The sequence below is a fragment of the Anser anser genome (genome assembly GCF_964211835.1).
Source record: "Anser anser genome assembly, chromosome: 13".
In the NCBI taxonomy this organism is placed as follows: domain Eukaryota; kingdom Metazoa; phylum Chordata; class Aves; order Anseriformes; family Anatidae; genus Anser; species Anser anser.
The window spans coordinates 15,198,195-15,211,632 of record NC_139734.1 but is presented as its reverse complement, the minus strand read 5'-3'; the positions used below and the strand labels follow the sequence as shown (position 1 = coordinate 15,211,632).

Here is a 13,438-nt window from a genome sequence, read left to right as displayed (position 1 = left end):
CCAGCTGCAGATAGCAATCTTATTAAAAGCAGAGCAAACTCTGAATTGGAAGTTCTGCTTGCCACAGGGTATAAATTACAGCTGCCCCCTTACTGGGTATTTTGGGGGAATATTTTTTCTTGGCTGGAGTACCCAGGCCTTTAGGCAAAGCTTTCCTTGTCTTGTCTGCATTTCTGTGGCTGTTGTGGGAGCTTTGTCTGAGTAAGAACTGCAAGATGGAGCCCAGCCTTCTGAAAAGTATATAAATGAATCTTAAGTGTAAACAAGTCCTGTAAAAGAAAGCTGGAATGAGAACTCTCGATTCTTAGTGGAATTATGACTGCAATTAAGAGTGATAAAAATATGTGCTGCAGACAGCGTAGTTGTTATGCTAATCAGTATCTTTTTGTTTCTCTCCTAATGCGTTTCACCTGCGATGATCGGAAATGCTTGAAATTGCTGGATATTTGGCATTTTGCATTTTTTATCTCAACTCTTCTTATGGAAATTCCTACTCCCAGGTAAGCCCATTTTTATTAAAACTACTTGGATCTGTATCTTTTGTCTAGCCTAGGTTTTACGTTACAATTTTAGGAGGAAATTGCCAGCAATTGCAACTGATCAGCCTGTTGTATACTCCGTTTTGTCACCAAGGATTAGGTACCAATGCTGCAAAATGCTTACCGGACAGACTACAATTCAATTCAGCATGCCATGTTAAAGAAAGAAACACAGCATAATGCATTCAGGAACCTGCCAAACATTTCTAGCACTTGGGATTTCATCATGTCTTGAAATTGTTGCGGGTATTTTTTGATGGTTCCTCTCTAGGAATTAAGGTTTACTTGCATCATTCTTCTGCCAGGAACAAAGTTTCTAACCCTGTAGCTCCCAAGGACAGCTTGAAGACAAGACCCTAAAGTGCTCTGAGAGCAGAAGTCACATACAAATAACTGAGCATGGATGAATTTCTGGAATTTTAGGATTCTTGGGGCTTTTCTCAGTTTTTGGAGGCTTGATCCTGGGTTGCCTTTGGATACCATTCTTTAGTTGCTCTCTTACACAGCGTTCACTTTTGCAAAGACGCTGTTGTTAGTTAGCCAGGGTCTGTGCGTAGGTGCAGCTCTTCCCTGCTGTTGCCATATGCCCTCAGCAAGTTGGTGGGATCGTCCCTTGGGTACCAAGATGGTCAGTTGGGCGCCAGGGTGAACTCAGATGGGTGGCAGGAGGCAACGAGCCAAGACTGGCTCTGATGCACAGGGTCTGGTGTGTGCAGGCACGAGGCAGTGTTTGCAACCACCACCATATTACGTGCAGTGCCAGGCTTGCCGGCACAGTATTCACGGGGACACAGCCCTGCACAAATTTCTCCTTGCCTGGTTGCCTTCTGCCTGGAGACCTCCAAGTTGTCCTGCATGGCCTGTCTACTTGAGGCTTAAGTCCTGACTGAGTGGATTAGCTGCATCCAGATGGCATCTAAGAAATTAATGTGTAAGTTTCTGTGAAAGACATAATTCGACTAGGTGCTTTGAGTATTACCCCAAGTCGTGAAGATGCACCAAAGCTGCCAGCTCTCTGCATCACAGGGAGAGCTGCCTGGGAGGGGAGGGCAGGCCTCGTACCCTGCCACCAGTATCGAGGATCTGGTCCAAGATAGTTAGCCAACATTTTTTTTTATTTTATTTTTTTTCCTTCCTGAGGGCTAGCCAAAGCCCTGAAGTGCTTTTTGATCAGGAAAGGACAGAAAAATATTGATCTACCCAACTGCTGCATGGGTAACTGTAGGAGGAGACATTTTGAGGTGCTGGATGCAGTGTCCTGCTGCTCGTGCATCCCACAGCTTTTGTCACCCAGGTGCATGTGTGTGGGCAGGTTGCTGCTGAGCTAAGGTGGGTGCGCACCCCAGACCCCATCTCATGGTGCTAGTTGCTCATCTCGCAGAGAGAACCAGCCTTGGGAAGTTGCTTTTTTTTTCTTTCTTTCTCTGCACTTAATATCTCACTGACAGGCCGGAGAATTCCTTGGCAATTCCTCCCAGGTCCGCCTGATCGTTCTTTTCTGTTTCCATGATGCAGCAGGTTTTTCGTCAGGACACAGATTGCTGTTCTTATTTTGTGGAAGGAGATTTAATTACAGCGCAAGTAAGCCACATCCATCATTTCTAGTTCAGAGCCCATCAGGAGCTTCTCTTTGAGTTTTGGTTACATGAAGTCACAGGGTGGTTCTCACTGCATCTCCCTTGCCTTTGCCAAAGCAATAGCTGATTGGGAGCTGACCATCCTCTGGGCTGTTGCCTTGCGGGATTTTTTTGAGGCTATTGCCATGCACTTTCCCCAGTGGTGCAGCAGGTTGTGTTCACGCTTCTATTTCTTTGCAGTAAGTGGTGGAAGCTTCTGAATTTGGAGCCTGAAGTGAAAATGATAACGCAATGTTGTTTTTTCTGAGCCGGAATAACTGGCCTGGGAAACAGGACAGAAGGAGCAAGGCAAGTGTCTGCTGGCTCAGAGCAAGTGAATAGAAGCTGCTCTAGATTGGGAAGTTATGCATTTGTGTTGCAGTGTCATGGTTTTGTGGTTTTTCTTTGTTTGTTTTGGGTTTTTTTTGCCTCACTTATTTTCATCAGTCTTCTTTGCTCAGTCTGAAGCAACAGGAGATCTCTGAAGCTGAAACTTTCTGTTAAATGAGGTTTGGGATAAGCATTACAGCACAGGTTGTGTTTGTCTGCTTCATTAGTGTTAGGAGAATCGTGTTTTGGGGAAGCTCCGAGCCTTTTATCCCTTCACCCCAGGGAGTTCATCCCAGAAAATGGACCTGCTGGGACTGCCTACTGTTTCTTGCACTGTTGTCCCAAATGCTCATGGTCAGGATTTCGAGGTTTTTTTGGGGCAGGTGGGACTTGAACTGGTGGCCGTGTCATGTCCTAAGAGCCTTGCTGAGCACCTGCGTGCACTGGAGTGCATCTGCATCTTCTCCAAGGACAATTTGAAAACCGTGGGGACGCTTCGACGTGCACTGTCACGTTTGTTTCCTAGGGCTCCATACCCAAAGTAGACCTTTGTGTTCCCGTGGCTGTGATCCTTATGCTAAAGCTTCTGATATCTTGTGGCCCTTTTGCATGCCAGCACATGGCTGCTCCTGGGCTGCAGCAGTACCCGCTGCATCGGACTGTGACGCCTTGCAGTGAGCCAGCCCATCAGCATGGCTTCAAAAAAATGCAGCGAGGACAAGAAGGCAACTATTGCTTTAGCTTTCCCTCTTGTACATGCGGTTGCATAAATGTGCTAGATTATGATTATCTCTGCCTCATAATTAGCAATTTGCATAACTGCTTGCTGTGAACAAGAAGTCCCATCAGTGTTATGAAGGATTTATTTAGCTGTCTGAATATATTTTTGTTATCCAGTGCAGAAAGAAAACAATCGAAATGGAAGCAGTCCCAAAAGCTTGGTGTTATTTCTAACCCACACGCATAATTAACAGGAGTACTAATTGTTCAGCACCAGAAACTCATTTGTTTCTCTGTAGGCTGGAAGAACATTAATTCTCAGAGTGCCTCTCTTTCTTTTTCCCCACAGCCAGCAGTATCATAAGGTCTGCAGTTGGTTGTAACCAGATTATATTTGTTGTGTTTGCAGCGTATCGTTCGCGATAGTCTTGTCTTTTCCCAAGCTTCTGTCTAAGCCGTGAAATGTATGTAAATGTATGTACTCAGGGCTACATTTCAGCTCCCGAACAATGGATTGTTGTATCTCTTGTTGTCACATGAAGAGAAGGCTCAGCCGAGGGAACAGGTAGTGCCTTGGGTAGCTGCCCGTTGCCGCAGCGTTCCTTCCGAGAGGTGGGACCTGCCTTCGCCTTCTGGCTTTGCGTGTTCATCTGCTCACAAGTTTCGGGAGATTAAAAGTACCCTGGGAGAAACTTTGCATATGTGGTCCTGCTTTCGGAAAATTCACCCGTGTGAAGGAGTAGACTGGTGCTGTACAAAATGAGTTCTGTATTTAAACTTGTGTGGCTTGGAAATGACGGGATCTGGGGAATGCGCCTCTCTGAGCAGTCAGAGGGATTGTGCTTATTAGGTTGCAGTTATCTTGAAAGCTGTTTAAATGTCATTCTCAGGTGACCCTTATTTTGTGGGGACACAGCCTGAGTTTGCTGATGTTGCTTGTCAGTAAGACACTAGAGTCTGTGCAAGCCTATCCTTAGCCAGTGCTGGGAATTTTCCAATTTTTGAACGCCTGCTGACTTGACTTCTCTTTAAGAGCGTTGTGTGCAACCTAGTCGGCTTTGCTTCTTAGCAGTTAGGACCCCCGAGCCTGCGGTAGAGCTCATGCAGTGAAGAGGTAGAGGAAGGTGTAAATGATGTTATAGCTATTGAGTAGTGCTTGGGTGAGAAGGTTCTTCTAAGTCTTTGGTGGCAATCCTGAAACAGATCCTCAAAAGGCCCTTTCCTGCACCAGGCTGTAGACCAAAAGTAGTGTTGCTGTTAAGGAAAGCACTGAAATGCGTGCCATGTAAATCATGGGACCTTAGGTGCACGGTTGAGGGTGCTCCTAAATGGGGGCCCTCATGCATGCTCGCTAAAGGGGCAGAACAGAATCTGTTAGGCAACTTGCTTGGAACAAGATGATATTGTGTAATCTAAGAGCCAAATGATTTAATATGCAATCAGCCCAAAATCTCATTTGAAGAAGTGAATGTGCAGGCTTGCACCATCATAATTTACTTATTTTTATGAGTATCTTCCATGCACTGCTAATAAATATGAACTATTAACGTGTTTTTAATCTGATTCGCATTTATTGCAGGTTGAGTGTGAGACTATAAATAATGCTTGCTTAGAGGCATGAAGTGTAAAGCTGTGCAAGTGGGGCTGCCATCCATTCCTGGAGCCAAGGCTGTGCAAAGCAGCACTTATTTGCAATGCTGATCAGCAACCAGCTCAGCAAGGCATTTAGTTAATTCACCAGGCGGGTTTTCCGTGTGGCTGTGAGGTGCTTTTCTGGCACCTTCGCACCACATTTCCTCTGAAACCAGATCTTGCTCTCAGCACGTGGGTTGGAACAGGTATTATGGGGCCATAAGCAGTGTTTCTGTGTTCAGTGGGAGCTTAGAAGTCACTGGAGCTGCAACAAAACTGCTTGGAAGGGGTAATACGAGTAACGTGCTCTTGCAAGGAGGGGAAGGGCTTGGGCAGAAGTGATTGGAGGGAAATGGGAAGGCATTCTCAGGGCTCTTTCACAAGGCTGAATGTTTTAATCCTTTTTCTTTTTTCTATCCTGTCAAGGAGCCATTTTCTCCTGCGAGGTTGGGTCCCCAAACAAATGCCCTTTCTGGAGGGGTGGCAGGGGTTGCAGATTGAATAAGAACAAAATGGCAGTTGCTTATTGGAGTGTTCCCTGTTTTCAGCTGGGAGTTTTCAGCTCAGCAAAGTGGAGAAATGAGCACCTCTACCATCTCAGGATAGCAATAACTAGGGCAGGTAAGAAATGATTGTGGTTTTCCTGCTGGAAATCTAGCTTTTATCAAGGAGAAAATAACGGAATTGCAGAGAGGCTTGGCATTCTCATTGCATTGCGTCAGGGGCATGGCTGGTACTGCACCATGTGTCCTTTGTGTTCAGACAGTGCTCAGGTCCAGAACAGCTGTCCCACAGTGTGCTCCGGGTCCCCAGTTGCTCATCTGCTACTGTGGGTTGTGAGAGATGTAGCTTAAACTGGGTAGACTCGTCCAGAAAGAGGAAAATGCAGGGAAAAGGCAGCTCTAGGGCTGCCCAGCGAGATGGTGCAGCATAACTGCTCCTCTTGGCTGGAAGCTTTCTGATTGTTTTGTCTCAAATGTTTACCTTACTGATACTCTGAAGTTCCCTGAGGAAAAGGAACCCTTTGTGATAAATACTTTTGTCAAAAACCCAATTTTCCTTCAAAAGCGTTCTGATGGAAACTTCTTAGTAACACGCATCCTTGGTCTTACTTCTCCCTTATTTGCACAAGCAGGCTTGATTTATTTTGCCCTTTGATGTATCCTGCAGCTCCTACTGAAAGCAACTGCAGTTGTGAATAAGTCGTGGGAGCGACTCTTTGATGGTACCCGAGACTGCATTAACGAGTGGGGTGACCCACGGTCCGAGGGACCGGCTGATGGAATTGCAGCTGGCAGAAAGTAATTTTTAACCGTCAATCTGAAGTACACAAGAATGTGGGCACATTATAGGTCTAGGGGTAACGGTGCTTCTTGGTTCGCTACGATTTTCACACTGTGGTTTCCATTCCATTATGTGGCTGTTAATTGCAGAGAGGAAAGGCTAACACCCTGGTCTGGCTGAAGAGCAGAGAAGGTGCGTGTCCACTTTGCATCGGGTATCAAAGGACAGCTCTGATGTTTTTGTGATACTTACATGAACAGTTCGTAGTTGCATTAAAGGAGATGTGGAATGTGATGAATATTTTATGGTGCTGTACGAGTGGAGGAAAAAAAAATCTGAGATTCTTTGTGTGATCTGTGTAATGTCACCTTTGGTACAAGGGCAGGGAAGATGAGAGGCTATTCAAAACTTACAATGCCATCCTGACACCACTTAATGCTCTGTTTTCGCAGATCTTTCTGTGCATGTTCTTTGCCTTGTATAAAAATCAATAAATGAAACATCAGGATCTGAATCCCACAGCTTTCCAGGGCATGAAGGAGAGGAAGGGTTCCCAGCAAAGCTCTTGCAGCTGCGGTTGGTTCCCACTGAGGTTTGCAGAGATGTCCGAAAGCTCGACAACCTGTCTGGTGCCTGCGGGAAATGCAGCGCAGGAGGCTTTTATCCTGCACTGTGAAACCTGCAGCTGCCTGGATGTGGTTTTCTCTTGGTGGCTGCACTACTTGAGTTTGGCAGCTTCGTGTGGCTTCAAAATGTGTACTGAGTAACGCAGCAGGGGCTCTCTACAAGGCAGGACGCTGCCTTTTCACTTCTGCCTTCTGGTCAAGTCTTACGGATTGTATCAGTACACCCGATTGTGCGGCTGTCCAGCGGCCGCCGGCTGGGTGTGAACTCTTCCAAGCGGGCTGCGGTGAATAGGGCAGGCATTCATCTCTGTCAGATAGTGCCTAAGCGCCCAACGTTTGGTATTCGCCCTGCTTCCTGCTGATAGATAGGTGTCTATTGAATGCAGCCTGTAACAGACTAACTTTGCTGGCCAGACAATGCTAAATGAAATGAATTCGCAGCGCCTGCAATGTTGTTTGCTGCTTTGTTACGTAGTCTAAAGTAAGACTGGGTCAATACGGCATTAGTTTGGGCTCGATGTGACCTATCTAAAGCCACCAAAGCAAATTCAATTTGTGTTTATTTCTGTGCCGGAGTCTGTTCTTCACAGGCTTGACAAGGAATTCATCTTACCTTGTTTTTACTTACTTTGAAAGGAAGAACAGTGGAAGGACTTAATCCAGGAAAGACTTTGTGCTAGCTTTCAAGTACTGTGTCTAATGTTTCTGTACAGCTTTGGCCTATTCATGCTCAGCTAATCCATCATATTGTAATTCTCACAAAGTCATTTGCAGTCCCTGCTCCCCCACCTCCAATTCCCAGGAAAGGATTTTATAGCTGAGACAGCGCTGTAGCAAGAGTTGTTTATTTACACATGTAAATACTGCAGTTCTTATCTGGGATTTTTTTCCCTCCACAATTCATTGAGTGCAGTAATGTGCAGTGACTTCCCAGAGGAAGGGCAGTTACAGATTTCACTCTCTAGTGCCTGATCCATGACCCACTGGAGTCAGCAAATGTCTTTCCACTGACCCCATCTGCTTCTGGGTCAGGTGCTAGAGAGCATTTTGAGTGAAAGCTATCTGCGTCTTTCTAATGCTTGTATCATGTTTCATAGGTTTTTCCTGGTTAGAAAAGGATGTAAAAGCTGTAATGTTGGAAGCCATAATACTTTGTTAATTGGATTGCATTAAAGCACGTTAATCAAACCAACGGGGAGCATAAACTGGATTGTCGTGTCTGCTACAGAAAAAAACATCCTCCTGCAAAGATGAGGGTGGTGTTTGGGGACACAAGGATCAAACCAGTGTTTGCTTGCAAGGAGCTGCAGGGTGCCCCTGTGTCTTTGTGATTGGTGAAATGCAGGATCAGGCCCCATGATCCAGCTTGTTGGAACCCCAGTCTCCAGACACCTACGTTCAAACCTACCCAGCAGTTGCTTGGGCTCCTTAACACATGAGGTGCAACAAAAGTTTCATGTAGAGGAAAAACTGGAGCCTCTCCATCAGCTTTCCTGGTTTTGAAAGCTTTTTCTCCTGAGCCTTTTCTGGTATGGATGACTTCTCCTTTCTTCCCAGAAAAGTTCACCAGGCAAAACCAGCAAAGGCAAGCATACGAGCATCCTCACAAATGTGCCAGTACTGCAGGCTGATGAAACAACACTGGTAGGTTTTATGTCCGCATATGTAGAGATAAAGATGTTAACAATCCAATGTTTCTTGTAATATACAAAGGACCATAGATGAGACAATAAAGATACTTTTTTTGCCTACTAGGCATCTTGCGTACATCCCTCTATTCTCTCTGAAGCCTGTTGACTACATAGCTGTCACCAGCTGCTTAAACACGGTAGCCCCCCCAGCCTCCCCCAGTAAATGATTTGCCATTTCAGTGGCAGATTTTCATTACACAGAAGGGGAGACAGCCAAGGCAAGTGTTTAAAACTACTTAAGAACTTGAACTGTGTCATCTGTATAATTAAAAAGCACTGTTTGGGTCATTGTTCTGTTGTAGCTTTGCCGCTGTTGCTTTGGCAGATGGTCAAAGATCATTCCTGACCACTAAATCTGTTGCAGGGTCTTGATGTGCAAAGGGACCTCCTGCTCCCCAGCACTTGGAGCGCTTCCCTCAGAGCTGCAGCGGAGGGACGGGATGCAGCTTGATTTCCCCAGTGCAGCCATCCCCCAAGTAAACAAGCATTAATCATCCACCTCAATGAACTGCTCTTAAATTGAACGTGGTTGTTAAATTCCTGATAGCAGTTGTGACTTGCATTGCCAAGCAGGACCTAGGGTTTAAATAATCAATGTTTCATCTTTTTTTTTTTGTTGTTCTATTTTATATGTGCTGGTTATCTCCCCAATGGGAGGTTTGGTCTGTTTGTTTGGTGCCTTTTGCTAACCTGGGCCCCCGATATTGCCTTTACAGCTAATTGTTAGTTTTTATTTTTTATTCCCAATCTGTCTTAAGTCACATCTGGTTTGGAATTGCCATTCTAGAAAGTCACTTTTTTAGAATTTGGTGTTAATTGACTTATTGATAATAAAGTATTTCAAATGTGGAGTCTATATAGGAAAAGTAGCAAGTTTTTTGAAATGTGCCTCTTTTATGTTCAGGATTGACTGTGAAAGGCAATATTTTACTCACGGTTACAGTCAAACTCAGTGATATCTGGTCTTCCAGTCCTTCAAGATGAACTAGCAATTTCCATCTTCTTGCATCTTGTTTTCATTCGTAAACTGACAGAAGAGCAAAAGGTGTCATCTTCTATCTCTTCTTGTTCTGCTTTTCAGCTCTGAATGATCTGGTCGTTAGTGGACCTACCTGAGTAAATAAATGAAGAAAATACCATAATTTCTCAGCAGATGGTTCCTTGACTGTCCTCATTCTGCTCCGTATTTTCCTGCTGCATCCTGTCCTGTCCTGGGCTGGAGAAGCTGTAGGATGATGCCAAATCATTCCCCTCACCCAAAACTCTGGTCCAGGTCTGCTTGAGGGGTGCTTCCACGTGTCCCTATTTGGGATACATGAGGAGAGGTGACCCCACATCCCTCTCTCTTGAGCAGTTGTTCCTCTGCTCCTTCACAGACCGTGTATATTATCAATATAAATTGCATTGCTGTCTCTGCAAAATGTTTTAGCATGTTTCTGAGAAAGGCCCCCCCTCACCCAGTGCTGTTTACAGTGTTAAAATAACAACAAAGCAGTATGCTTATCAAATAAGTATCAAAGCCAGGGCAAATCGACAATGCAGTGTTGATTGTAATTCATCAAATTAGTGAAATTGCTGTGTTAGGATTGATTAATTTGGGTACTAATTCGAAGCCTAAGAGGGTGACTGTGTGGTTCTGGTCGTCTTTCGGGATTTATAGCAAGTCAATCAAATCTATAATTGCAAGCTGGCTAAATCACGTGGAAAGCAAATTGTCTGACACTTCAGGCAGTGCTGCAGAGCTGGTTGCATACACGTGGCGCGGGAGGGCTGGGAAGGGCTGTCAGATGCCTCCTGGCTTGTCACCCGGTGTTTACTCCGCAGCGAGATGAAAAGTCGTCAGGGCGTGGGAGCCGAGGTTTGCTGAGCTTGGAACAAGGCTGAAGCTGTGATCTGTCCCTCGTCTGCAGGGGAGCACGGCTGCGGATGGCTCGCCGCCGCGTTTCTGGGGACCGATGATCTATTCGGTTTAATGAGAGGGAACTCAAAGGCTCGCTGCGTTTTTAGACAGCTGTGCGTGGTGTAAAGTGTTGGATGGAAGAGAGCGGAAGAGAAACAAGATTGACTGCTGGCGGCTCGGGAGCGCGACTGCGGGGCAGCTGCAGGGGCTGTGGTTGGGGTGGCTGGGCAAAGGCTGCCCACCCTATTTGTGGCAGCTCACCGGGCGTGCAGAGCCATGGACAGTGGTGCACTCGGATTTCCACTGAGCTCCAGAGGCCAGCGCGGGCTGGCCGGCACGCGCCTCCCGCCACAGGGGGCTGGAAAGCTCCAGATGAAAAGCTGCGAATTGCTTCCTCTCGTGGCTTTTTATCCAGCAAAATGTTTTGTTGCCTTATTTATGACTTCTTCTGTAATGCGGGAGCCTGGGATAAAAAGGCTGAAGGCTTCCTCTTATTTTCGTCTGCAAACTCCCTCTCGCTGCCACAGCTTTGCAAGTTCTTTAGCAGGATGAAAGTTGTGGCTGAGTCTGGCCTTCCCCTGAGTTGTTTCATTATGCTGTTGACACGAACACTAAATCCTGCTTTCCTTTGCTGCATGCTGAAGGTCACTGCTGCAGTATGATCGTAATGAGCCTCATAAGCCACTGTCTCATCTCAGCAGGGCTCTCCGTGGATTGCCCAAAAAAACCCCGACCATTTATTTTTTAACGTTATCGGTCTACAGATGCTGAAGGCATCATGTGAGCTTAGAGTCTTGCAGCCTATCAATGTCAGATGATGCTTTGATCTTATAGGACTTGGGGGTAAAGGGAGGAGTAAGGCAGTGGAGTAAGTGGGCAGTGTTTCAAGTGGTAAATGCAATACGTAGAGTTGGAGGGACCGCGCTGGAAGCGATTTCTTTTGTGCTGTGTGATAACAGCTGTGTCCTGGCAGGAAGCGGTGCTCGTGCAAGCCCACCTGCCTTTAGCTTACGTGCAGCAGCAAAGGCACCCAGAGCATGTGCAGGGTGCTTGGAGGAATATCGCAGCCCAGAGACCGTGGCTGCTCCTTCCTGCTCTTTTCAGCAGGATGAAGTTCCCAAAACAGTGCGAAGCTGGGAATGAGCCATCGGAGTAAATGCACCTGCAGCTTCTCCACCCTCTGTCTGATCGTGCTTTTCAAATTAACACCTGCACATTTAGAAATCGTTAAAATAATAATTTCATGCTCCACTGACTACTCTGGCTGTTTAAAATGGGGAGGAATAGCCTGGGACTACCCAAACAATGTTCTTGTAGGGGGTTTGTCATGCATAGACTGACATCAAAAAGCACCCTTTTATAAACAATGTTCGTTACGCTGCCATTTCGATTGTGTGAGTTTTATTTAATTAATCATGCAAAGAGAGGGAAGAGAAATTGCCCAGAATTTGGAATAAAACAGCTGACAAAGTATTTATCAGAACCTCTCATATAGTTGTCGTTGTGATTGGAACATTTATCTGAGGGCATGGGGAAGTAAAACCAGGGCTGTGCCGTGTCCCCTGCACAAGGGATGAGGTCCCTAGAGGACAACCAGGGGCCTCTGTGGGTGAGGGCAGAAGTGTTGGTTTTCTATACACTTTATTGCTTGTGTCGTGGCTGCGACATTTCTTCTTTGACAATGATGCTCCAGGTGTGCAAAGGAAGAGCTTTCAAAGGCTCAGGGACTCACTAGGCTCAGCAGCTCCGGGCATTTGCCTTTCCGGTCACAGCTCCTCTTGCCGGCTTGCTGGCAGTGCCAGCAGAGGCTGCATCTATTGCCTTGCCCTCCCCTTGCTTGCAGAATGAGGCTGAGCTGAAGGAACATGGATATCTTCACTTCCGCGCTTGCTGGTTTTCACAGGTGTCACAGTGTCTGCGTGCAGGTTCACTCTGCAGCACTTGTAAAACGTGATCCCTCCTGAGGCACTGTCAGGTCAGCAGGGGGGAGCTCATCTCCACAACCTGTTAGATGTCTAACAGTTGCTTGGAATTTCAAGCCTCTGTGGACTAGTTTTCCTGTGCAGAAAAGGGAGGACGAGAGGACGTTTCTAAAGGCTAATCCCTTTCTCCTTCCCCCTCATCTTCCTGGAATAAGTCGAGATGATGACACTGGAGCTGCTAGCAGTGATAGCGGTAGGATGGGAGGGAAGGATCCTGCCCTGAGGCCCAGGGCAGCAGCTCCTGGAAGCTCCTGCTCTGCAGGACTGTTTGGAGCAGTCCTGGCCTCCAGGGCTGCTCTCGTGCTCTGCTCTGAAGCAGGACGATGGTCGAGCTGGCTTGGACATGCTGTGCTTGCAAAGCCGTGTTCTGTGTAGCCCCAGAAGAGTTTATTTGCTCCTGCTTAGCTGCCTGCAGGAGGGTGAATTGCACGAGCTGTCATGTGGGAATTTTCCTTGGGATTTGTGAGCCAAGAAGAGGACCAGGGGACCTTTATGGGGCTGTATTTAGGGCGTTATTTGCTGCTCAGCATAGTGAAAAAGAGCTTGCTGTAAGAGATGAGGAAGGGCACTCATCTGTGATACAGACAGTGTGTGACAGCTGATTCAGCCCTAATCGGGCAGCCGAGCATGCAGAGCGCAATAGGCTTGTATATCTTTTTCTGATCGCTGTTACAAATATTCCTGGGTAAGTGCTGCTTGCTGACGGTGCAGGCACCCTGCTGGGGAGGGAGGCAGCTGCAGAGTTGGTGCTGTGCAGAAGCCAATTATCAGGACTTGCTTTTCAGCAGGAGGGTCTTTGCAAAGCACGTGGGTGAGGACATTTGCAAGCTAAAAGGCTGCCTTATGCCCAGGTTGTTCTTTATTTTAAAAACTTCACCTGCCTCACTGGAGACCTGAGTTTGTTCCTGTCCTATTCCCCTTTCCAAGGCAGGCTATCCTCTACCTTTGCCATCCTTGGCATGTTAAGAAATGTCTTAAAAACTCTGAAGAGGAGAGGTTCCTTCTGTTCCCTCAGCAAGGTGCTGAAGCTGCACAAGCTGCTTTGGCCTACCGGGTATACGGCAAGGCCAACCTTTGCTGCAGCTTTCAGGCGTTACCAGGACGGAAACTGTAAGACA

General features: G+C 46.6%; 1 protein-coding gene across 1 annotated transcript in view; it reads left to right on the top strand.

Moving 5' to 3' along the window:
• Nucleotides 1–13,438, top strand: part of HS6ST2 (heparan sulfate 6-O-sulfotransferase 2) — a 130,364-nt gene that overhangs the window by 83,749 nt on the left and 33,177 nt on the right. The gene's annotated exons all lie outside the window — the stretch shown is intronic.